Genomic DNA, 25,490 nt, shown 5'->3' on the forward strand with positions numbered 1-25,490 from the left:
CGGATCTGCATATAAATGGATTGGAATTTGGATTTGGAAAGGATAGTTTCTTGTTTATTCTGTGTCAGTTTTCATTTGGTAAGTTGTATATTCTTTAAAATGAATTAGAATTTGAGTGTTCCTTTTTAATATAAGCTTGACATGATTATTTTTCTTTCTATTTATCACTCCCTTTGACACACAAGCACACATGCACGTGCACACACACAAAAGAAGAGCTATAGTTTGGGTAGTATTCAGAGCAGGATAAAGATAATTTATTTGAAGTTTGTAGTAGGTTGCTATCTTTAGTCATGAGAAAAGTCTACTTTCAAATTTCACTGCTTCTTTTTGGTAAGAGGATTAGTTCTAGAACAGAGGGGCGATTTCCAAGACCATGTCTTCATCAGAAGCTGGAGTTTAATATATGTTAGAAAAGATACACGCTTCCTCCACCATCTCTTAAGCTCTTGCTATTTATGATCTGACTTGTTTATCCAATCCTGGAAATTGGTACTTTTGGTAGCTAATGGAGTGTTTCGGTCAGTTAAGAGTGGAGATACTTAAAAAAAAAAAAAAAGTCAGCATCACTGTGTGTGAGAGAATGTATTGCCTGTAGATAAAAGTAATGGCTTATCTTGTTTTTTTGTGATGGCCCCTTTGCTACTTTATTGTCCTGTGGTCTCTTTCTTTCTTTCTTTTTTTTTTTTTAAAGATTTTATTTATTTATTTGACAGAGACAGAGATAGCGAGAGCAGGAACACAAGCAGCGGGAGTGGGAGAGGGAGAAGCAGGCTTCCCCTCGAGGAGGGAGCCCGATGTGGGACTCGATCCCAGGACCCTGGGATCATGACCTGAGCCGGAGGCAGACGCTTAACGACTGAGCCACCCAGGCACCCCTGTGGTCTCTTTCTAACAAAGAAAATTGACAAGTTACTTACCTTTTTATGAGTGCTTTTCTTGAAAACTGTATGATTGAATGTTTAGTGAAATTAACCTTCTGCAGTACTTAATGGCAGCAGAGAGATGCTTGCTTCTTCCTTCCTTCCTTCTTAAAAATGCTGTTTGAATATAGTTTGGGTGAGTTGACCTCTGAGGTAGTTGATGGAGAAAATTGAAATGAAAAATTTTTTTCTCTTCTGATTATTGTGTTAATTTGTCCCAAATGACATAATTAGCTTAAATGTTGTGAAGTGTTAGGTTTTAGCCAACTAAGCTGAATTTAATTTGTATGTCTTTATTTTTACTGTAGATGGGGTAAACTTTGATAATTAATAAAGATTTAAAGGAATATCTAACTGATAAATTCACCCTGTTTCACCTTCTTAAACCTAAGAAGCATAATTTGGCTAAATTATGCAAAATGCTAATTAAAGGGTTTAATTTGCTAATCTCAGTTTGATTAGAGGCAGATGCTGATTATCTGCACAAGTCTAAATGGATCTTTCAGAGATGGCTTTCATTATTTAAAATCAACTTGTCAAACTAATTAAGACATAAATTTAAGGAATAACAAATACCAGTAGTTATCTGTAGACTTTCAGTATAATGCAAGGTTGGATAATTCACAAATGCTGTGCATCAGAGACTTGGTATATACAGTGTCATTAGGCAAAAGATGGTGTACATAGAGAACATTGGGTTCTTTCCCCTAATACCCTTTGAGTCATTTAAAAATGATTGCTACATGCACCAAAACCCATAAAATACCTAGGAATAAACCTAACCAAAGAGGTAAAAGATTGGTACTCTGAAAACTATAGAACGCTTATGAAAGAAATTGAGGAAGACATAAAGAAATGGAAAAACATTCCGTGCTCATGGATTGGAAGAACAAATTTTATTAAAATGTGTGTACTACCCAAAGCAATCTACATATTCAATGCAATCCTTATCAAAATACCACCAGCATTTTTCACAGAGCTGGAACAAACAGTCCTAAAATTTGTATGGAACCAGAAAAGATCCTGAATAGCCAAAGGAAGGTTGAAAAAGAAAACCAAAGCTGGAGGCATCACAATTCCGAACTTCAATCTGTATTCCAGTGCGTAATTATCAAGATAGTATGGTACTAGCACGAAAACAGACACGGAGGTCAGTGGAACAGAACACAGAACCCAGAATGGACCCTTAAGTGTATGGTCAACAATCTTCAACAAAGCAGGAAAGAATATCCAATGGAAAAAAGACAGTCTCTTCAACAAATGGTGCTGGGAAAATTGGACAGCCACCTGCAGGAGAATAAAACTGGACCACTTCCTTACACCATACAGAAAATAAATTTAAAATGGATGAAAGGGCGCCTGGGTGGCTCAGTTGGTTAGGCGACTGCCTTCGGCTCAGGTCATGATCCTGGAGTCCCGGGATCGAGTCCCGCATCGGGCTCCCTGCTCGGCAGGGAGTCTGCTTCTCCCTCTGACCCTCCTCCCTCTCATGCTCACTCTCATTCTCTGTCTCAAATAAATAAATAAAATCTTTTAAAAAAAAAAAAATAAAAAAAAAATAAAATGGATGAAAGACCTAAATGTGAGACAGGAATCCATCAAAATCCTAGAGGAGAACCACAGGCAGCAACCTCTTTGACCTCATCCATAGCAACTTCTTCCTCGACACGTCTCTGAAGGCAAGGGAAACAAGGGCAAAAACTGAACTATTGGGACCTCATCAAAATAAAAAGCTTCTGTACAGCGAAGGAAACAATCAATAAAACCAAAAGGCCACTGATGGAATGGGAGAAGATGCTTACAAATGACATATTGGAGAAAGGGCTAGTTTCCAAAATGTATAAAGAACTTATTAAACTCAACACCAAAAAATAAATAATCCAGTTAAGAAATGGGCAGAAGACATGAACAGACTTTTTTTCCACAGAAGATCTACAAATGGCTAACAGACACATGAAAAGATACTCAATATCACTTATCATCAGGGAAATCCAAATCAAAACCACATCGAGTTACCACCTCACACCTGTCAGAATGGCTAAAATTAACAAGTTAGGAAACAACAGTTGTTGGTGAAGATGTGCAGAAAGGGGAACCCTCTTACACTGTTGATGGGAATGCAAGCTGGTGCAGCCACTCTGAAAGACAGTATGGAGGTTCCTCAAAAAGTTAAAAATAGAGCTACCCTATGACCCAGCAATTGCATTACTAGGTATTTATCCAGAGGATACAAACATAGTGATTTGAAGGGGCACATGTACCGCAGTGTTGATAACAGCAACAATATATCAACAATAGCCAAACTATGGAAAGAGCCCAAATGACCATCGACTGATTAATGGCTAAAGAAGATGTGGTATATATATATATATATATACACAATGGAATATTACTAAGCCATCAAAAAGAATGAAATCTTGCCGTCTGCCAACAACGTGGATGGAACTAGAGTGTATTATGCTAAGCAAAAATAAGTCAGTCAGAGAAAGACAAATACCATATGATTTCACTCATGATGTGGGATTTAAGAAACAAAACAGATGAACATAGGGGAAGGGAAGGAAAAATAAGATAAAAACAGAGAGGGAGGCAAACCATAAGACTCTTGACTATAGGGAACAAACAGTTGCTGGAGGGGAGGGGGATGGGGGGATGGGCATTAAGAAGGGCACTTGTGATGAGCAGTGGGTGTTGTATGTCAGTGATGAATCACTAAATTCTACTCCTGAAACTAATATTACACTGTGTGTTAACTAATGTGAATTTAAATAAAATCTTGGAAGAAAAAAAATAATTGCTATACATACATATATAATAACAAAAAATTATAAGAACCTCAGTTGTGTAAGATAAGCTAATAAAATTTGGAATACTGGAATTTTATTAAAATGAATAAGTGCAGATTTTGGTCTGATTCTTTATATGTAGTGGGAGTGGTTTAGGGGTGTGTAGAGATAGTTCCTAGACTGACAACTGGACAGTCCCTGATCATGGGTTATTTTCTATCTCCCAGAAGATTAAAACAATTTATTGTGTAATAGTTTTAAAGGGTAATAGAATGCTGTGGGTTTTGTAACTACTTAGACTAATAGAATTTGGTGGAAGTGACACTGTTACCAGTTTCTGGGTGCAGACCTTAAGAAACTGGCAGCTTCTACTTCCTTTGTCGGACATACTTTCTTTGGGAATCCTGAGATGTCATGTAAGAAGTCTGACTAGATTTGCTGAGATCTGCTTGCTGGAGACGTCTGTTCTGAAGCCTGGCGTAAACTGGCAGCTGCCATACTGGAGAGGCCACGTCTCCGCACTCCTCGACATTCCCAGTGGAGCCCAGCTGTTTAGCCATCTCTGCCACGGTGCCAGACATATGAGTGAAGCCATCTTGGACTCTTCAGTCTTTTCATCAGCTCAGGACCCCAAGTGACGTCATTTGATGCCACATGGAACAGAGGAATTGTATCCTTTCTGAATTTCTGACCAACAAAATTGGGAGAAAATAAAATGGTTGTTGCTTTAAGCTGCTAAGTTTTAGGGGTAATTTATTATGCAGTGATATGTAACTGGAAATGGTAGCTAAGCTAGAGCTTCTGACTTCTTAAATTTGAACAGAAGCTGAAACAGTGTACCCTAAATGCTCTAAAACAACTCTACCGTGATTTGGAAAGACTGAAACGTAATGAAAATTATGTAACTCAGAACTATGGTTAATAGTATGGAAAATGAAATTCTGATCATTAAGTAAGTAGAGAAGGTAACTCTGAGGGAGTTCAGATTACTCAGAAGGGAGAGAAATGGGAACATTCTTGATTAAATGCTTTCCACTTTTCAGAAGTTTGGTGAAGCTGCTTCAACAGAGTTAGCTGAGAAGTTTATGGCTTTTTAATTTTGAAGAGATGCTTGCTGCATTTCTGAATCTTGCCGGGAGTCTGAGAATCCTTTGAGGTCTTGATTTCCAGAGAGACCTTTTTATGTTTCAGGACCCGGGAAAGAGCGGTAATAAGGTATAAGGTAGTTGATGTTTTTAAACAGTGTTCTTACCCTCTCATGAGTTTGCCAAAATTTAGAGTGGTCCAAATTAATGACTTCATTTTAGAGTATAGATTGTGGAGAGTCCTTTTTGCTTGCTACACTCAATTTAGCCAAGAGATGGTGAACTAAGAGATATGGTTAGGGCTCTGTGTAGGTGCTATGGGGGATTTAAAGCACTTTCTTAAATAGAAAGGGTTATAAATAAGAGAGTAAAAGCAATCATAAGTTATACAGGCTCCTTGATTTTTGTGTGCTGTTTTGAAACGGTTGCAGATTTCTATTTTCTTTTTAATTTTCAGCATTTAATGGTTTGTATTGGTTCTCAGTATGTGGAGTTTGGATTATGGTAGTTAAGGGAGAAATTCTAATTCATATGGAAAATCTTGGAAATGATCTCTTATTGAAAAACTGAAAATGGGGCGCCTGAGTGGCTCAGATGGTTAAGCATCTGCCTTCGGCTCAGGTCATGATCTCAGGGTCCTGGGATCGAGTCCCGCATCGGGCTTCCTGCTCCTTGGGAGCCTGCTTCTCCCTCTGCCTCTCTCTCTCTCTCTCTCTCTCTCTCTCTCTCTGTCTCTCATGAATAAATAAATAAAATTTAAAAAAAAAAAAAAAAAAAAAAGAAAAACTGAAAATGGATCGGGGCGCCTGGGTGGCTCAGATGGTTAAGCCTCTGCCTTCAGCTCAGGTCATGATCCCGGGGTTCTGGGATTGAGCCCCGCATCGGGCTCCCCGCTCCGCGGGAAGCCTGCTTCTCCCCCTCCTTCCTGCTCGAGCTCTCTCTCACTATCTCTGTCTCTCTCAAATAAATAAATAAAATATAAAAAAACAAAAAACAAAACAAAACAAAACTGAAAATGGATTAAAAAACCTTTAAGTCCAGGGAAGCAGGAGAGTAGAGGCCTAATAAGGCCTAATAAAACCTTTTTGTGTTGGCAGACACATTACTGCTATTATAACACTTTGCTTATGGAACAGGAGAATCAGGGATAAATGTAGTACATATACAACTGTTTGAATTTGCTGCTTAGCTTTCTGGATTCCTTAAGCTGTATCACTTTTGGGTTGTAATGATCTTACTGGAGGCAAGAAACAAAGTGAACAAGATGATTCTCATATATGTGTCCCGAGGCAGCTGCTATTTATTTCTATAAAATAGAAATAATAATTTTGTCTTTTTTCTTTTTTGGTAACTCAAAGTTAACATTAGCAAGGAAGATATAGATAAGGAACCAAGTGACTGGTATTTTAAGAGATCAATGTCAGGATCATTACAGAGAACAACATAATGGCTCTAGAATGTATGAATTCAGTGTTTTCTCTTTTCGCAATTTTGAGCATATAGAATGAAAATGGCCACACTTAGGTGGGGTAGGAGTTTAGCTTTGGAAGGAGAAGCTTATACTACAATATGGATAAAATACATAATTACAGTATTACAAGAATGAGGGCTGTTATGGGGAGGGTGGCATGATTATCTGTTCTTCAAGGCAGAAATGAGCTCTTTTTTCCCTATTTCTGATGTAGAGGAGTAGAAGGAGAGCTGTGACTTGATGGCGTACAGCGGAGTGGCCTCTGTGTAGTGCAGCTAGTGCTGCTTCCCCTCACGTCTGGTGTTGGCAGCGCTTGATAACCGGATGTCCCTGAATAACACCAGCCTTTCTCGGTGGTATCATGGCTGCTTCCTGTATTTGAATCCATATTTTCAGTGCAGATGAAACACATGAATGTTTTAGGAATGGAATTAGAGATAGCACTGTAAGTTGAGGTAGGAGTATAAGCAAGGGAAGGAAGCTCTTGATGGACTTTTAAGTATGACAAATGGATGAGTAGCCTCTTTCTTCCTTGATGGAGGGTAAATGTATAAGATGATGGGGAACGCTTGTCTAAATCCCTGTCAGCGTCAGGAAGTGGCTTGGAGGGACTTGAATCTACCCGCCTCTTTCCTACTAAGGTACCCAAATTAACACAGTTTATAGAAAGTGCTTGCTATGCAGATGTATCTTTAAGCTAAGTCCCTAGCTTACAGAATTCTACTCCCAGGTATATAAGACATAGAAAATGACATAGCTACTGATGTCCTTCATAGTACTTTATACTTAATATTTGATAATGCTTTATGTATATCCAGCATTATGTTCTGCATTATGGAGGATTTATAACATTTGTGGTTTGAGAGAGTAGAAAGAGACTGTTTTCATGAAACAGAGAACAAGGCAAAATAATCACATGCCAGAATGTTTGATACAGTCTCTAAGAGTTATGAAAAAGTAAAGAGGATATTGCTACAGACTGGATTAATCTAGGAAGGCGTCATTGAGCTGACAGTATTTGAACTGAATCTTAGAAGATAAGGCAGAAAGGGGGTAGCAGAGCTATTTGGGTGGGTGGGATATTGTGCCAACTACACCATCAAATGTTTGAATAATTTTCTGAGGAACTGAAAATGTTGAACTGGGTCAACAGATAGGAAACCTTTGTCAAAGCCATAAAACTGCTTTCTAATATTTTCAGTTGCAAACCTATGTATTTAAACATTTCTTGGAATAAATACCTCCTTTCTCTTTACCCCAGGCAGGAACAATAGCTAGTATTCTGTTTGAATTTCAAATAATATAATGGCAATGTAAATTTAGTAATAAGACTTGATTTCCCATGACCTGTAAGAGAAAATGATAACAAATCAATTTGACTTTATTTTTCTGTGCTCTTGTTTCATTCTCCATTTGCTTGAATAAACATAGATGCATCATTGGTTCATACTAACTTTTTTTTTAAAATTTTTTATTTATTTAAGTAATCTCTATACCCAACATGGAGCTCGAACTCACAACCCCAAGATCAAGAGTCGAATGCTCTTCTGGCTGAGCCAGCCAGGCACCCTGAGTCCATAGTGACTCTTTTTTTTTTTTTAAATATATATATATATATATTTATTTATTTGAGAGAGAGAATGAGATAGAGCATGAGAGGGGGGAGGGTCAGAGGGAGAAGCAGACTCCCTGCTGAGCAGGGAGCCCGATGCGGGACTCGATCCTGGGACTCCAGGATCATGACCTGAGCCAAAGGCAGTCGCTTAACCAACTGAGCCACCCAGGCGCCCCCATACTGACTCTTAAGCAAGTTTCAGCCTTTCCTCCCCAGGCAAGTAAAGCCATAGTTTTGTAATCTGCTGTTAGCTGCTTACCTTGGAAAGCTTCAGTTTTCACCATATCTTTCATGAATTAGAGTTTGGCTGCCTCTCTTCCATTCATCTTGAAAAAATGTCCAAAGTGCTATGTAGTTTAAAAACTTAGAACCAAGTAAAGTTGAACAATTTTCTACTGGGCTACATTGTAAAAATGGAAAAGGAAAATTACTTTCTTTTTTTTTTTGAAGACATTTGCCAGTTGGAACCTCAGCAAAGATTGAGTTTGGGAGGCCTTTAATTGTGCACCAAAAGGTTATTGCAGAAGATAACATAAGGGAGATGTCATAAAGAAGAAAATTTGAAGCTCAGTAATAGAAAGCTGTGTGAAGAAATAGGCATTCTGCCAATTAACTGGGTGCTTGAAATAGTTTGGAATTAAAGAAACAGTTGCAAATTTCAAACACTTGATTAACTTAGTTCATAGGGAAACTGGTGAGTGGGGAACAAACTTCCGGGTACAGTAATTTTTATTTTTATTTTATTTTATTTTTATTTTTTTATTTTTTTAAAGATTTTATTTATTTATTTGACAGAGAGATAGAACAAGTACGCAGAGAGGCAGGCAGAGGGAGAGGGAGAAGCAGGCTCTCCGCTGAGCAGGGAGCCGATGCGGGGCTTGATCCCAGGACCCTGGGATCATGACCCGAGCCGAAGGTAGCCGCTTAACCGATTGAGCCACCCAGGTGCCCCCCCGGCTACAGTAGTTTTAAAGCAGACTTACTATTCATTGCAGTTTTGCTCCAAAATGTTTAGTTCTTATAAAGTTTAATAATGTAAAATCAGAAGAATTGTTAATCTGATATTTTATGTTAAACCATTGAAATAAAATTCCAAGTGTGTTTGGGTGAAATGAATTATAATCATAGGAGTTCAGTCTTGAACTGTTGACTGTCTCAGCGGTTAGTAAATATTTCCGAAACTGGGCATAGAGTGATCATGAGTGTGTGTAGGAAGGATATCCAACAAAGCATATAAATGGTACCTGACCCTTGGGTCTTCTTATCTGTTGAGTAATCATGACACAATTATATAAATAACCAATTAATAATAATAAAAATTTATGCGTATCAGGGAGATGTACAGGAGAACATTAAATGTTCATCTTTCCATAAATGTCCAGCTCTTCTTATGTTGCATTAGTTTGAGGTGAAGTACATTTCTTTAAGGTTTTATTGCTATACTTCTTTTATCTTTTAGGCATTGTCACACAAACCAAAAAGCAAGAAAGGAGATTGCATTCTTTACTGAAAGGTATTTTTGCTGGATGTAGAATTTTAGGTTGGCAGGTTCTTTTTCTTGCAAGATTTTATTTTTAAGTAATCTCTACACCCAATGTGGGGCTCCAACTTACAACTCTGAGATAGAGTCGCGTGTTCTACCGACTTAGCCAGACAGCCTTTTTTTTTTTCTTTAAAGATTTTAAGGTAGGTGCTTTTCTTTTAACATGTTTAATATATAGAATTTTTCTGTCTTCTGGCTTCCATTTTTGCTATTGAGAAGTTAGCTGATAGTCTACCTGTAGCTCCCCTGAGAATAAGATAGTCACCCTCCTATCGTGATAGCCCACGCTGAGATACCATGGATCTATATGGGGGCCAGGATCGCTATGAGGACTGAAGCAGCAGAGATTATGGCAGAGAGTATGATTCCAGGATAGGCAGTAGCAGAAGAACATTTGGTAGTGGGTACTGTATGGATGACAACTACAGAGGAGGTGGGGACCGCTATGAAGATGGATATGACAGATGAGATGATCGGTCATGGAGCTCCAGAGAGGATTACTCTCAGAATAATTACGGGCATGATGATAGAGATCCTCCTCCCCTCTCCCTTCCCTCCAAAAAAACCAAACTGAATGTAAAGCCTTGGAGTACTCCTAAGGAAGATGATTCCTCTGCTAGCACCTCCCAGTCCACCTGAGCAACCTCTGTCTTTGGAGAGGGAAAGCCTGTCAACACAGCTGCTAAAGACTGAGAAGTAGAAGAGTGGCTGCAGAAGGAGCGGGAGAAACTGAAAGGCCAGCTGGATGAGCCAAAACTGCAACAATGGCCTTGGGGGAGACACCCAAGCTGGCGAAGTGAAGAAATTCAGGAACAGAACAGTCCTGGACAGGAAGTGAGCCATCACAGACTGGGACCTCAGCCACAGCTGGGAGAAATGCAGGAAAGAGAGAGAGGGAGAAGTCTCTAGAAAATAAAACACTCAATAAGGAGGAAGAGTGTCCCTCTCCAACTTCTAAGCCTCCCAAACCTCAACAGCCTCTAAAGGTAATGCCAGCCCTTCCACCAAAGGAGAGTGCTTGGGTGATGCGAAGTCCTAACCCTCCTGCTCGATCTCAAAGCTCAGACACAGAGCAGTAATTCCCACAAGTGGTGGGGGGAAAGTAGTTCCGGATCAACCATCTGAGGAAGGAACAGCAAGGAAAGATGAAAATAAAGTAGATGGGGTGAGTGTCCCAAAGGGCCAAAGTGGGAGCTCCAGCTGCAGTCCAGGAAATGGAGGGAACAAAGACCACTGGAAGGAGTCAGACAGGAAAGATGGCAAAAAGGATCAGGACTGCTCATCTGCACCAGCCAAAGAGACCTGAAGAAAATCCAACTTCCAAGTTCAGTTCTGTAAGCCGATATGCTGCTCTCTCCGTTGGTGGTGAAGATGAGAATGAAGGAGAAGATTATACCAAATAGACCTCTGCATCCTATACTTTCTCCAGGTCTCTTCACCCTGGAATATTCGAGAGCAGATCAAACCTCTTTCCAGACAAGACAGTAAAACTCACCATCTCCTCGAGACCTTTCTTTGAAAAAAAACAAAAACAAACCCGAAATGAAATGAAATTCTTTTGCACAGTGCTGCAGCCTTTAAAATATTGAAATAACTGGAGAATTGCCAGTGTAGTCAGAGAGAAAGAGACGTACAGCTTTTCATGGAAAAGTTGTGCGTTTTTATGACACATGCAGTTGCCTGTGTGATTAGTGCCGGGGAGGGGGTGGGGAGGCCTCCATTTAATAAAATGGCGGTGACATGATGCAGTGTCTGGAATCTGGGTGGGCAGTAGGGCAGGCTTAAGGAAGAGTGTGAGATTTCTTTTTATTTTTTATTTTTTTTTAAAGATTTTATTTATTTGACAGAGAGAGAGAGACAGCCAGAGTGGGAACACAAGCAGGGGGAGTGGGAGAGGGAGAAGCAGGCTTCCCACAGAGCAGGGAGCCCGATGCGGGGCTCGATCCCAGGACCCCGGGATCATGACCCGAGCCGAAGGCAGATGCTTAACTGACTGAGCCACCCAGGCGTCCCAGAGTGTGAGATTTGTACCTCTTAATTCTTATTATCCTGTTGTGACATATATGAATTCTCAAACTTTATCTGAATAAATTTTCCATCCTTGGAAAGGTAGGTTTAGTTTCTGAAGTTGTTTTTGTCTCCAGGAGGCTGCCTGCTCCTCCTCTTAGTTAATTCTGAGTTCCTGGGACCAGCCTGGGGGAATTCCTTCATTTTTACCCCTCGGGGGGTAGTGGGGAGGGACTCTTATCGGCCACTAAAGAATAGGACTGCTTGGTGACCAAAATAAGTGGGAGAATTGTGGTTTGAAAAGAAGCTGTGGGGAGGTGGCATATTATTTTGCATGAGTGATCGGGGGAGCTGGTATGACCAGTGGTGAACACTGGGGCAGAAGGCACTTGGGGGTCGTCTTGTATAAGAAAGGGTTTTGCCCTTTGTTAAACAGCATCCCTTCTGAAAGTTCTGAGATTTTGGACTGTTGAGATCTCGAAGCTTTAAAAATCCTGTCCTGGTCTTATGTTCCCTCTGCTACTCCTTGCTGTTACCGCCCAAAAAGGCAGTTTCTGTTTAAATCACATACGTGCTCTAGGCATTCTGTATTAGCCCCAGGGAGCAGAAGCAAATGAGGAATCACTGCTTTTCTTCAGGAGATCTTGGCTTTTTCATGTCTTTGACTCTCACTCCTCCCCTCCATTCCTATTCTACTTCTCAGACCCCTTTTATACAGCAGAAAACTCTGGAATTAATGGCCTTAGGTAGTGAGTGAGGGTTGATAAATAGGGACAGGTAAGTTGTGAGCCGTTCTTACAACCATGTTTGGGGCTTTTGTTTTTGTTTTTACACGTTTCCCTCTCTCCACGGAAATCCCACACCAGTGTTTGGATTTATAATGTGGCCTCAACCAATGTGTGGGTTTATTTGTTTGTTTGTTTTAACATCCCTTGAGAGAGAACAAATGATAATGGAGAGAACTGTTTAACAAGGTCCTTGTTTCTCTTGCAGCATATTAGCTGAACTTGTGTGCTTTTATGTGCACTTTTGTATGGTCAGCCTAGTAGACAGTATCCTTATGGGTGTTATTGGTACCTGCAGAGAAAATGACACCTTAGTCTCTTGTTTACAAGCCCTTCTCCCATCAGTCCTAGGTTAGACCCTGCCTAGCCCTGCAGACATGTTGGTTTATGAGTGCTGTAGCAGTGGGCATAATGAATCATTTACCCAGTGGACATAAAATACCACATGAAGAACTTTAAATAATTGGCTTGGATTGGCCAGTAGCCAGGAAGTGGCTTTCAGAGAGAGATACCCAAGGCTGAAAGTTTTTTTTTTAAAACTCTTTGCTGTAGAGGATGAAAAGGTAGGGTTTGCCTTCTTCAGGTCTACTCCTTCCAAATAGTTGTGTCCAAAAAAAGCTGTTTTTTCCCCACTCCCCTTTCCTGCTCCCCTTCCCCCCCCCCCCCGTTAAAACAGAAATGGGGATTATGTCCTGCTCCTTAATACATGTAAAATTTGTACAAAATATCTTCTATGAAAATGATCTGTAAACTGTAGACTTATTACCTGGGAGTTGTCTTGAGATGTAAAATCCCATCCTTTGAGTTGTGGGTTTTTCTTTTTGTTGTCTCCAAAAAAATCTGATCTTTAAAGTTCAAAAAAAAAAAAAAACCCGAAGAAACACCAAACACAAAACGCAGCCACCTTGCTTGTTGTCTCCTTTTAAGATACTCTGATTCACTTCTGCTTGATTTAAATGTTCTGTTTGTTGAGCAGTGGGATTCTTTTTATTTTCTCACGTTTCACTAGGCTTCTTGAATCTCTCGATTGGTGCTCTTGTCCTTATTCTTTATTCTCTGCCTGGGATTCCAATCCAATGTATTTTAGATCTTCTTAGTCGGTCCTTCACATCTCATTCTAATATCTGCATTTTCCTTTTTATTCTTTATCTGTTGAATTATAGATTATTTCTCTTGAACCATTTCCCATTTTATTTCTCTATTCTGTTTTGTCAGTTCTGCTGCCATTAGGTTTTAAATTTTGGCTATTGCAATTTCTAGAAGTTCTGTTTGGTTCCTTTAAAGATCTGCTATGTTAGGGGTGCCTGGGTGGTGCACTTGGTTAAGTGTCCAATTCTTGGCTTCTGCTCAGGTCATGATCTCGGGGTCATGAGATTGAGCCCCATGTTGGGCTTCCCACTCAGCAGGGAGTCTGCTTGAGATTTTCTCTTCCTCTCCCCCCCCCCCCCCACTCCCTGTGTAATTGCTCGCTCTCAAATAAATCTTAAAAAAAAAAAAGATCTGTTAAATGGATTTTTGTTCTTTGCAGTCAGTTTAAAATCTGTTGTTGTCTTCTATAAATGTAGATTGCTTTTTAATCTGTGTCTGATAATTCTAAGATTTAAAATTTGTGTGGTCTGTTTTTGCTGTTGTTTGTGCTTGTTTTTCACTCCTGTTTTGTTTCCTTGTGTGCCTGGTTATCTTTAACTGATTATTGCCCTTATATAGTTTTTTTCGGGGGTTCCCAGGATGAGTGTGCTCTCCTCTGAGAGGTACTCTATTGGCTTCTCCCAGGCTTCTGGGGGTATTACTTGTCAAGGACTGTTTTTAAACTATATTTAAGGATGTGGCTCCCTGGCCCATCAAAACTGTGGATGTGTGCCTGGAGTGGCTAAGCTTCTGAAAGACTTTGTTTTTCCTACTTTTTTCTTTTCCTGACTTGTCCAGTGCCAAAACAGCCTGCTTTTCATTCTCCTGTGGTTGGGGAAGAGATGGAGGGTCAATTCTAGTTCATTGGTTCCTTGAGAATGTCGTCCTTTGGGGTCCTAATTTAATGTAGGAAGGGTCTCCTTTGGGATCCCATGTTTGGCAGGCTCTAATCCTTATCTTTTCACTTTGCCCCTTGAGACTGAGGATCTGAAGTACAAGTGGATGCCATTGGCTGATGCCTTCTGGGCAAAACTGGCTTTGGTTCTCCTGGGCTTAGATTTTCCTCAAAAAAGGGCAGTTCCTCTTGTCAGTTTTTTAATTCTTGCAAACTAATTTTTATTTTATTTTTTATTTAGTTTTATTTATTTGAGAGAGACCTTGCTTGTGGGCACGTGGGGTGAGGGACTGAGGAAGAGAGAATCTCGAGCAGACTGCGCTGAGCACGGGGCCCAACTTGGGGCTTGATCTCACCACTTAGAGATCATGCTGAGCCAAAATCAAGAGTCAGATGCTTAACTGACTGAGCCCTGAGCCACCTAGACGCCCCTTGTAAACTAATTTTTAAAAAATGGTTTATCCACCATTTTTCATTATTTTCACTGGAAAGTAGATCTGAATAACTTAATTAGAAGCTGCCTAATGGCTAGGTCTAGAACCCAAGAGCCTGCATCTATTGCTGTGCTATTGGAGACGCAGTGAACTCTGCGCCTCTCCTCCCCCCAGCGTATTCTTTGCAGCCTCTGTCTAGACAGAATACTGACTAGGAGGGAGGATGGGGTCTAATTTTTTTAAAAGGTTAAGGGGTGCCTGGATGGCTCAGTTGGCTGGGCAGCTGCCTTCGACTCAGGTCATGATCCCAGGGCCCTGGGATCGAGCCCCGTGTCGGGCTCTCTGCTCAGTGAAGCCTGCTTCTCCCTCTCCCTCTGCTGCTCCCCTGCTTGTGTGGGCTCGTGCGCTCTCTCTCTCTCTCTCTCAAATAAATAAAACCTTAAAAAGTAAAATAGCTTCATAGCTATTGTCATTTATTTGATGAATTATTGTATGCTCTGATTATACATTTTTAGTTTTCTGGAGTTTCATTATATTTTTCAGAATATTTATTTATTCTTCTTTTTCTTTGTTTTTTCAGCTTGAATATTGTCACCCTCCATAGTTTATATATTCCGGTTTGTAAACATTTCACCAGGTATTGTGATGAGAGCTGGGAATATAATAAGTATAACAAATTTCTTTGTGCTTAGGTTCATATAGCAAAGGAGATACACATATAAATGCTTATAGTATAGTACATAAGTACTATAATACCACATGTTCAAGCACAGAAAAGGAAGTAGCTTTTACTGAGAAAATCTGGGGAGACTTTGTAGAGATAATGGGTTAGCTATATAGACATTTTCCAGTAGTAACAGAGGGTATAGAAGGGCATTTCCGATATGGGAAATAAGTGTAAAGACACAGAGATAAAAGCCATGGTGTGCTATGGGGAGTGCACATAGATTGATAGAATTGGAGGATGAAATATATTTGGGGATGAAAATTAAAACCAGGAAGAGTTAAAGGCCTGGGGGTGGGGGGAAGAGACTGATGGATCCAGGGAGCCTGTGTAGTGGGGATGTGGAGTAGGTGAGCAGGGAGGGTGAGGAGGTATGGTTGGGGGCAGTATATGTATGTTGAGGGGTGGGGGGGTAGTTGTGAATGGGGCTCTGACCTTGGGAGTGAGCTGCCGAGGTAGAGTGTGAGTGGGCAGAATGTGCCAAGGACTGTAAGACTGGTGTTGAGGGGATCATCCATATGGATGTATCTGTATTTTAGGGCAGTGGCAAGAAGGTGGATGTTACAGTGTTGACAAAGTTTGGGTTTGGGTAGTGTCTGTCCCAGGTTTAGCACTGAAAGCCCTATGTCTTGAGAAACCCCTAATCCTGGGAAAACTGGGATGGTTGGTCACTATAGTGAGTGCCAAAAGGGCTGGATGAATTTGAGGCAGTTCATGGTGGAGAGCAGTCATTTGTAGGGGGAGGTACTGGCCACAATGGAGGGAGAAGGGAGGAATGAGTTTATTTCCATTTACGATAGAGCTCTGTTCTCGGAGGCAGCAGAGGTAGGGGAGCATTCAGAAAGAGGTTGAGCCTGTGGGGGTTGGTTACTATAGGACAAAGTAGAAAATATTTTGGAATGTGTTCAACAGAGGGAATATACAAATGAATGAGGTGGATAGATGGGGGTCAGAGCTTAATCAAATGAGAAAGACTGTAGGATCACTGGTAGGTCTCCAGAGGGGTCTATTTTTTGGGTATCCACTGAGAGTAAGGATGAGAGATGTAAATGAAAATAAATGAACAGAAGATTCATCGATAGTTTTGGATAAAGTTGTTTCAGTTCTGACTCCAGGTGTCTACCAGGCTTTTAGCCTCCTGGTTGGAATAGAATAATGCATATACTCTTTTCTAGTTGACTTTTTCCACTGTGCCTTATTTCTCTAAGGTTCCATATTTTTATACTTAACTCATTGTCATTTGTAGTGTATTTATATATTAGGTCTCAGCAATAGAGCAAAGTTTTTTTTTTTTTTTTAAGATTTTATTTATTTATTTATTTGAGAGAGAGAGAGAGAGAGAGAGAGAAACAGCATGAGAGGGGGTAGGGTCAGAGGGAGAAGCAGGCTCCCCGCCGAGCTGGGAGCCTGATGCGGGACTCGATCCCAGGACTCCAGGATCATGACCTGAGCCGAAGGCAGTCGCTTAACCAACTGAGCCACCCAGGCGCCCTAGATCAAAGTTTTTAAATAAATTTTCTTAATATTGCTGTTTTGGTGTTTAGTATCAATGATTACACAGTATTTTGTTTATTCATTGTTATTTTATATTTTGCTATATTATTGCCATTTTTCTAGGCCACAGTCTGGAAGTGACTTAGCCTATAAACTGGCCACTGAGTCCTGTTTCCCAGTTCAGGACTGAGGTGTGTGTGTGTGTATGTGTGTGTGTGCACGTGTGTGAGCCAGAGAGAGATAGAAATTGATTGATTGATTGATTGAGATTGGTTAATTAAAAGTGACTCACTTCCATCTTCTGTGCCCTTATGTCGCTTCCTAGGTTTCCTGCCTTTTAGGAGCATGAAGCTTTTCTCAGTAAATCTTTTTTTTTTTTAAAGATTTTATTTATTTATTTGAGACAGAGAGAATGAGAGACAGAGAGCATGAGAGGGAGGAGGGTCAGAGGGAGAAGCAGACTCCCTGCTGAGCAGGGAGCCCGATGCGGGACTCGATCCCGGGACTCCAGGATCATGACCTGAGCTGAAGGCAGTCGCTTAACCAACTGAGCCACTCAGGCGCCCCTCTCAGTAAATCTTAATGCTATCAATGCTGCCTGGCTGGGGTGCCTGGGTGGCGCAGTTGGTTAAGCGTCCTACTCTTAGTTTTGGCTCAGGTCATGATCTCAGGGTGGTGAGATCAAGCCCTACATCAGGTTCCGCACTCAGCGTGGAGTCTGCTTAGATTCTCTCTTCCTTTCCCTCTGCCCCTCACCACTGTGGGCGCGCGCTCTCTGTCTCTCTAAAATAAATAAATAAATCTTTAAAAAAAAAAATGCTGCCTGTCTACCCTGTGCAGTGCTGTTCTGTAAGCTTCAGCTAAAGCCAGTGCCCTAGCAGTGCTGTTGGTCACTTGCAACTCAGTTTATCTACAGTTGTCTGAGTAGACAGTCTGAGGTGGGTTCTGAAAATAGGTTCCCGGGATGGATCACCTGTTGGCTCTCTTCCACTTTAATGAGTGTGCTTCCTTTCATTCTGCCCATCTCTCACTCATGTAAGCAAGGCTAAGCATTGGGCTTGGGGGACATTGAGGCCCTTACAGACCTTTCACTCTTCCACTGCATGCCAGAAACCAGGCTCTTTCCTCTTGTGGGTAGCTGCTGCTTTCAGATTTAATTGTTAGTAGAGTCAACTTCTCTTCTTTTATAAGGTTTTGCTATGGTTAAATAATACAGTTAATTTATAAGGTAGCTGTGTTATCTCTTGGCTCTGTACTTGGCTCATAGGAGATGCTGAAGAAATATTTGTGTGATGGGGTGGGATGGGGTGGAACGTATCTGGCAGATAGTAAGTTTCTGGTCCTCTTATGTCCAGCTCAGGAATTACTGCTGTTTTGATTTATTTAGGAGACTTTGAAGAATTCTTGTATAAATCACCCAGTTTGGTGGGGTGGGGTGGGGGGAATGGAGAAAGGTTTTCATGTAGAGGAGAAGAAATGAGCATATGTATAAGGAATTAATCTTTCTCTCTAGTATAAATTTTAGTATATTTAAAATGTGCCTATGTTATTAAAAAAAAAAAAAAAGCAGTAATTAAGTAACCAGACGATTGATTTTTACATTGATCAGCTAGGCAGAATTACTGAGATATCAACATATTAATTAGAATCTCAGGGTGTTAAATTATTGTTTGCTTTCTAACTGAATGTTTCGAATGATTATAAATGACAAAGAATTTGTAAGTGACATAACATACCATGCTATCAATTTTGGTTAACTAACACAGTGATAATTATTTCCTTTTTTTATTTTATTTTTTTATTTCCTGTTTTCTCTGTTTCCTAAAAATTCCTAAAAATGTACTGATTATTAACAATTTATTTTTCATTTTTTTCCTATTATATGGCTCTCATTTATACAATTAAATGCAGAAAGTATGTTTTAAGAATTGGATTGTAGGGGTGCCTGGTTGGCTCAGTTGGAAGAGCCTGTAACTCTTGATCTCAGAGTTGTGAGTTTGAGCCTCACATTTGGTGTAGAGATTGCTAAAACATAATAAAGTACAAAAAAAAAAGAATTGGATTATAAATAGAAAACATGTTTTTTTTTTTTTTTAATTTTATTTATTTATTTGACAGAGAAAGACACAGCGAGAGAGGGAACACAAACGGGGAATGGGAGAGGGAGAAGCAGACTCCCCGCTGAGCAGGGAGCCCGATGCGGGACTCGATCCCGGGACTCCAGGATCATGACCTGAGCTGAAGGCAGTCGCTCTACCAACTGAGCCACCCAGGCGCCCAATAGAAAACATGTTTTAAGCTAACTTTTATTTTAGGTTGATAAGTGTTCTGGTTATTTATTAGTATGTAACAACTACCCCCAAATCTAAAATAACAATTCTAAAACCTAATATCAAAACTTAAAACCAAAACCAAACTCTAAATCTAAAACAATAACCAGTTTATAATATTTCACAATTTTGAGGGGCAGGGATTCATACTGGGCTCTCCACAGGGCGATTTTTCTGATCCACATGGTATCACTTGGGGTTACTTGGTTGGCAACTAGTCTGGTGTAGGTCCAAGGCAGCTTTACTCACATGCTCAGTACTGAAGTGAGGACCTGTAGAAGGCTGGACTCTGTGGGGATCCTCTTCATGTGATCCTGAAAGCAAGGAGGTTAGACTTCTTTGGTGACCCAGGACTTTAAGAGAACAAGGCAGAAGCTGTCAGTCCTCTCAAAGGTCAGGCATGGGACTAGCATGGCATCACTTGTGCCATATTGTTAGTCAAAGCAGTCTTAGTCCAGCCCAGATCAAAGGGAAGACAGATCTCAGTTCTTAATGGGTAGAGCTTAATGGGAATGTCAAAAGAATTTGCAGCCATTTTTAAACCCCACAGTAAGATTAATAATAGGTCACAGTGCATTTGAGAAACACAGTGCCCTTTATAGATCACAATACTTACTACCAATATAGAACGATATTTATTAGAAATAGTGATAGCAGTACTGGGGCACCTGGGTGGCTCAGTCGGTTAAGCGTCTGCCTTTGGCTCAGGTCATGATCTCAGGGTCCTGGGATCAAGCCCCACATCGGGCTCCCTGCTCAGTGGGAAGCCTGCTTCTCCCTCTCCTTCTGCTCCTCCCCCCAGCTTGTGCTCTCTCTCTCTCAAATAAATTAAGGAAAAAAAAAAAAAGGAAATAGTGATAGCAATATTAAAAACCAGGATGTTTGCCTTCACTACTTGTTTTAGCCACAAATTTTTATTTCATTGTAAAAGAAATGATTCTTAATTGTTTCATTGTATACTGGATATTTTAAACAGTCTTTCTATTAATAATTTAATTGTATTAATATTGTTGGAATTGTTAACATGTCTTTTTATCTGCTAGTGCAGGTGTGTTTCATTTTCAGAAAAACTAATACTTTAAATCATTTATTTACGTGTATTGATGTCATGCCCCTTTCCACAAAGGAGTTGAGGTGACTTGCAACAAGACACATAGGACAGATCTGTATCGAAGTAAAACATAAATAACAGTGGATAATGAGGATCAAGAAAGACAGTCAGTAAATGGCATCACCATCTGCCCAGTGGCTAAAACTCCAAACCTAGGAGTCTTTTTCTTCATCCTCTTCATTAACAATCTGTCCATCTGTTCTACTCCAAAATATATTCCAAATCTGTCCACTTGTTTTTCGTCCCAGTGCTTCTCTGGTTTAGGCCACCATCATCTTTTCCCCAACTAGTTCCCGTTCTTCCACTCTGATCCTTCTTACCATTCCTTCTCTGTTCAGCACAAGAATCGTCTTAAAAAAATCACAGTGTAGGGCGCCTGGGTGGCTCAGTTGGTTAAGCGACTGCCTTCGGCTCAGGTCATGATCCTGGAGTCCCAGGACTGAGTCCCGCATCGGGCTCCCTGCTCAGCGGCGAGTCCGCTTGTCCCTCTGACCCTCTTCCCTCTCATGCTCTCTCTCATTCTCTCTCTCAAATAAATAAATAAAATCTTAAAAAAAAAAAAAATCACAGTGTAAATCAGATCTTGACTTTCCTGTGCTTCACACGTCTGTTTAATATATTGTTCTTATTATAAAGTCTATCTCACCCTGGTCTGAGGGCTCTGTCTGCCTCTCAGCACCTCTCACGCCACCCTGCCTGTCATTGCTCTCCATCGGCCTTCTTTCTCTTGCTCCGTCCTTTTCCTCCCTGGTAAAACAACCTGTGAGGACCTTTGCACTAGTTCTTTCCTCTGGTTGAGATACTCTTGCCACAGGTTTTGCATGGTTGACTTGTTTTCATTTGTGTTTTCATTTAAATGTCATTTCTTCAGAGACTAATTGACCATGCAACCGAAAGTATAAATCCATCCATCCATAGCACGTCGTTTTGTTTTATTTTCATCATAGATGGCTGCCTGATAATTTCTTGTTTATTGTGTATTGTCTGTCTCATTAAAATGTAAGCTTCATGAGAGCAGTTTTGTTTTGCTTGTTTGTAGCTGGATCCCATCTTCTGGAAATGGTGCTTGGTACATAGTTCTTAGTGTTTTTAGAAAGAATTCTACATAAAAAAATCAAATGTTAGAACTGATAGTGGTATTTCCAGGATGTGATCGATTTATTTTAGAAAAGAGGATTCTTGAGGTGCCTGACTGGCTCAGTCGACTGGTAGAGCATGTGACTGACTCTTGATCTCAGGTCTGTGAGTTTGAGACCCATGTTGGCTGTAGAGATTACTTAAAAATAAAATCTAAAAAAAAAAAGGAAGGATTCTTTCCTGGGACTTACTCTTTTTTTTTTTTTTTAAAGATTTTATTTATTTATTTGAGACAGAGAGAATGAGAGAGAGAGAGAGCACATGAGAGGGGGGAGGGTCAGAGGGAGAAGCAGACTCCCCGCCGAGCAGGGAGCCCGATGCGGGACTCGATCCCGGGACTCCAGGATCATGACCTGAGCCGAAGGCAGTCGCTTAACCAACTGAGCCACCCAGGCGCCCCAACTAATGAATCTTTAGATTCATTATACACCTAGGCTTCATTCTGAGGTCTCGGAGGCACCAGGAATCTGTAATTTTGAAAAGCTCCACTGCAAATCTGATGTACATCCTTATTTAAGGACCAGGGTCTGAGAGAGAAAGCTGTGTGGATGCAAGTAGAAAACTTCTGGCCAACTATTTAGAAACATGATTGAATATTGTTGATGTGAAGTTTATAGACAAAATCTCTGGGTAGCCTTATTTATATCTTTACTTTAGAGGCCATTGTAATAGACTAGTGATTCCAAAGTGGTGTGCTTAAGATGATCATTTGGGAGTGTAGGAAGGAAATAATTCAATTTATACAGTTTTAATCTCATTCCTTTTACATTTTGGAGTGGGGGTAAGGCATGTTATGAGTACATAATGTACAGTAATGTACATAATTTATAAAAACACATGTAGTAGAAGTATGTGCTCCAAATATTTTGTTGATCAAAATGTGGGATCCAAAGAGCATAGCGATCACTCTGCCAGTCAGGATAGGTTACACAGTGGTAACAAATGATCCCTAAATCTCAGTGACTGCTAAAAAGGTTTGTTTCGTGTTCATGCTCTGTGTCTCTTGTGGGGCATATTTGGCCCTGCTCTGTGTCATATTGATGCTGTGACTCAGACTGATTGATCAGCCATTTTCTGAAATTTCACCAGTTGCTGTGGCAGTGGGAGGAGAGAATTGGGTAAACCACATGCTTATAAAGTTTTTGCTTAGGTGTGACACATGTCACTTAGATTTCATTGGCCAAGTCAAGTCACATGGCAATGCATGAGTCCAGCAGGTGGGGGATGTACAACCCTCTCTCAGTGAGGGGGTCTGCCTAGGGTGAATAGCAGTGCAGTCTATACAGACAGCCTCTTACTTATTTACTCTGTGGAACGTTTGCCTCAGCAGAGCTCTGTTTTAATCTCCTCTTAGGTGTGCTGGCAGAGCGAAACTGCTCTCCCAGTTCCTGGTTTGATAGAGAATATCAAAAAGAGAAGGTTACACAGGGCGCCTGGGTGGCTCAGTTGGTTAAGCGACTGCCTTCGGCTCAGGTCATGATCCTGGAGTCCCGGGATCGAGTCCTGCATCGGGCTCCCTGCTCGGCAGGGAGTCTGCTTCTCCCTCTGACCCTCCCCCCTCTTGTGCTCTCTCTCTCTCTCACTCTCTCTCTCAAATAAATAAATAAAATCTTTAAAAAAAAAAAAAAAAAAAAGTTACACAAAGCCCAAATCCTTAATTGTTAGTAAGACAGCATGTAAAACAGTATAATTATAAAATATAGAAATAAAGCTCTACACAAACGGTTAAAGCCCAGTAATTTTTGCTTGACAAAAAGATATATACCATTATACCATATGCCGTTTGAAACATAGAGGTACTGACTATTTGGTGACTGGGTATGGATTATAGATATTGAGCTGTGGGGAATTGTGAGTAGTGGTGGAAAGAGAAGAGCTTCAAAGCTCAAATGTCCAGAGCCTTTGCTAATTGAAATCAGAGTGAAGGTTGAGCATCTCTGGAATAGTAATGGAAGTTACTGAGGAAATGTGATTCCATTTAGAACAGTTTGCTTATATACCTCTTTGCAGGAAGATGTTGAGAATACTCAAAGGTTATTTTAGATATTTGGGTTTTTTTTTTAAGATTTTATTTATTTGAGAGAGTGAGAACAAGTAGAGCTGCAGGCAGAGGGAGAGGGAGATGCAGGCTGAGCAGAGAGCACGATGCGGGGCTCAATCCCAGGACTCTGGGATCACAACCTGAGCTGAAGGCAGCCGCTTAACCAACTGAGCCACCCAGGGGAACCTATTTTAGATATTTGAAATAATCAAGTCAGTAGCAGTTTATACTAATTAATAAAGTTTTGTAAAATCATCCTATATTTTTCGGTGAGAATTTTCTTACTTTGGCCATTTAAATTTTGGTTATAACTAAATTGATAAATAAAGATTTAGAATGTGTGTGACAAATGGATGAACTTTTTAATTCACCAAGGAAAAACCGTATTTACTGCAAGGCTGTAACATAAGCAATGACATGAATTTTAGATAGAGTGCCGTGTGTTTTGGAATGCACCTGGTTACTTTGGGTGAATGATTTAGAAACACATTGAATTCCTTAGAATTTTATTCATTATTTCTAATCTAAGCAAGAGTAGGCAATTTTTTTTTTTTGGGAGGGTACTTTTTTTTTAATTAAAAATTTTTTTAAAAGATTTTATTTAAGTAGAGTGTGTGTGAGCATGAGCATGGGGAGGAGCAGCGGGGGAGGGAGAGAAAGGGGAATGAATCTCCATGCTGAGCGCAGGGCCCAAGGTAGAGCTCAATCTCATGACCCCGAGATCATGACCTCAGCCGAAACCAAGAATCAGACGCTTAACTGACTGTGCCACCCAGGCGCCCCTGGGAGGTACATTTCAATGAAAGAAAATCTAATTACGTTCTTTTTTTAAGTAAGCTCTACACCCAATGTGGGGCTTGAACTCATGACCCCAAGATCAAGAGTAGCATGTTCTACTGACTGAGCTAGCCAGGTGCCCCTTTATTACATTCTTTAGTACTCTAGTTTTTATTCCAAAAACTTTTGAATAAAAAAAGGTTGGTCTTGACTCTGTTTCTAAGGCAAAAGAGTATTTGAACAAGTATGTCTTATAACTTACTATGTTGTATGACCATTAAGGTGATGTATGCTTCTACCACTTCCCTGATATTTATTAGGTAAGCAGTTAATTGCTTATAAATACCTGTGGTATTGTTAATACAAATATTTGAGCTGAGTTTCAGAAAGGGGGAGATACTGTATTACCCTGGAGAAGTACTAGCATTATATATTGCTGTGGGATTTGTTTAGTTAGAACCCAAAAGAGTCTTAGGAAAAACATCTGTATGTTCAAAGATACCTATTTCTTTGTTGCTGTAATCCGTGATTATAAAAGGGCCCTGGTGGATTAACATACCTGAACTTCAGTTTTGTCAGCTGATTCAGTCAAAACTATTTTGGTAAAAAACAGTATATGCAGGCAGTTATGATTGCCTTCATTAATGGTGAGGGGAACAGGCCTGTATATTAGAATTTTATTTAAATTCAAGTAAGTGTTCATTAGGCAAATTCAAAATCCATTTTTATTTTGAATTTATCTTTTTATATTTCCAGTTGTAAATTCACTTACAAAATAATGAAAACTTTGATGAAGATGTTAAGATTTCTTCCCTTTTCATCATATCTCCCTGATCAGTTTCTTACTTTATCAGTTGCTGTTTGAGAATTACAGTTTGACTCTAAAACTGGTCTAAAATATAGTTGGCTTTGCTCAGATTCTCTGTGGTGTGTATCTGGTTGTGCATTTGAGTTTCAAAGGATTTTCCTTATGGAGTGCAAAGGAAAAGGTAGATAGTCAGTTAAACAGAGGCATATATGAAGAAAAATGCTGAAGCAGAATAATCTGGTGTTAGCTCTTAGGAAAATATGTGCTATTGCTAAGCCTCAACTTAAAACACTGTAGAATGAGTGTAGATTATATATAATTTGGGCTGTGACACCCTTTAAAATTTTTACCTATAAGACTTATCATGACATCTAGTTGTATTACATTTTTAGTTTC

General features: G+C 40.1%; 1 protein-coding gene and 1 pseudogene across 4 annotated transcripts in view; both read left to right on the forward strand.

Annotated features, from left to right (window-relative positions):
* Positions 1 to 25,490, forward strand: part of PRIM2 (DNA primase subunit 2) — a 329,039-nt gene that overhangs the window by 32,040 nt on the left and 271,509 nt on the right. The window lies entirely within an intron of this gene.
* Positions 7,190 to 10,934, forward strand: LOC123836423 (eukaryotic translation initiation factor 4B-like; annotated as a pseudogene).

The sequence above is a fragment of the Mirounga angustirostris genome, unplaced genomic scaffold (assembly GCF_029215605.1).
Source record: "Mirounga angustirostris isolate CCGP_5_RB_7025 unplaced genomic scaffold, mMirAng1.0.hap1 SCAF_8, whole genome shotgun sequence".
NCBI lineage: Eukaryota > Metazoa > Chordata > Mammalia > Carnivora > Phocidae > Mirounga > Mirounga angustirostris.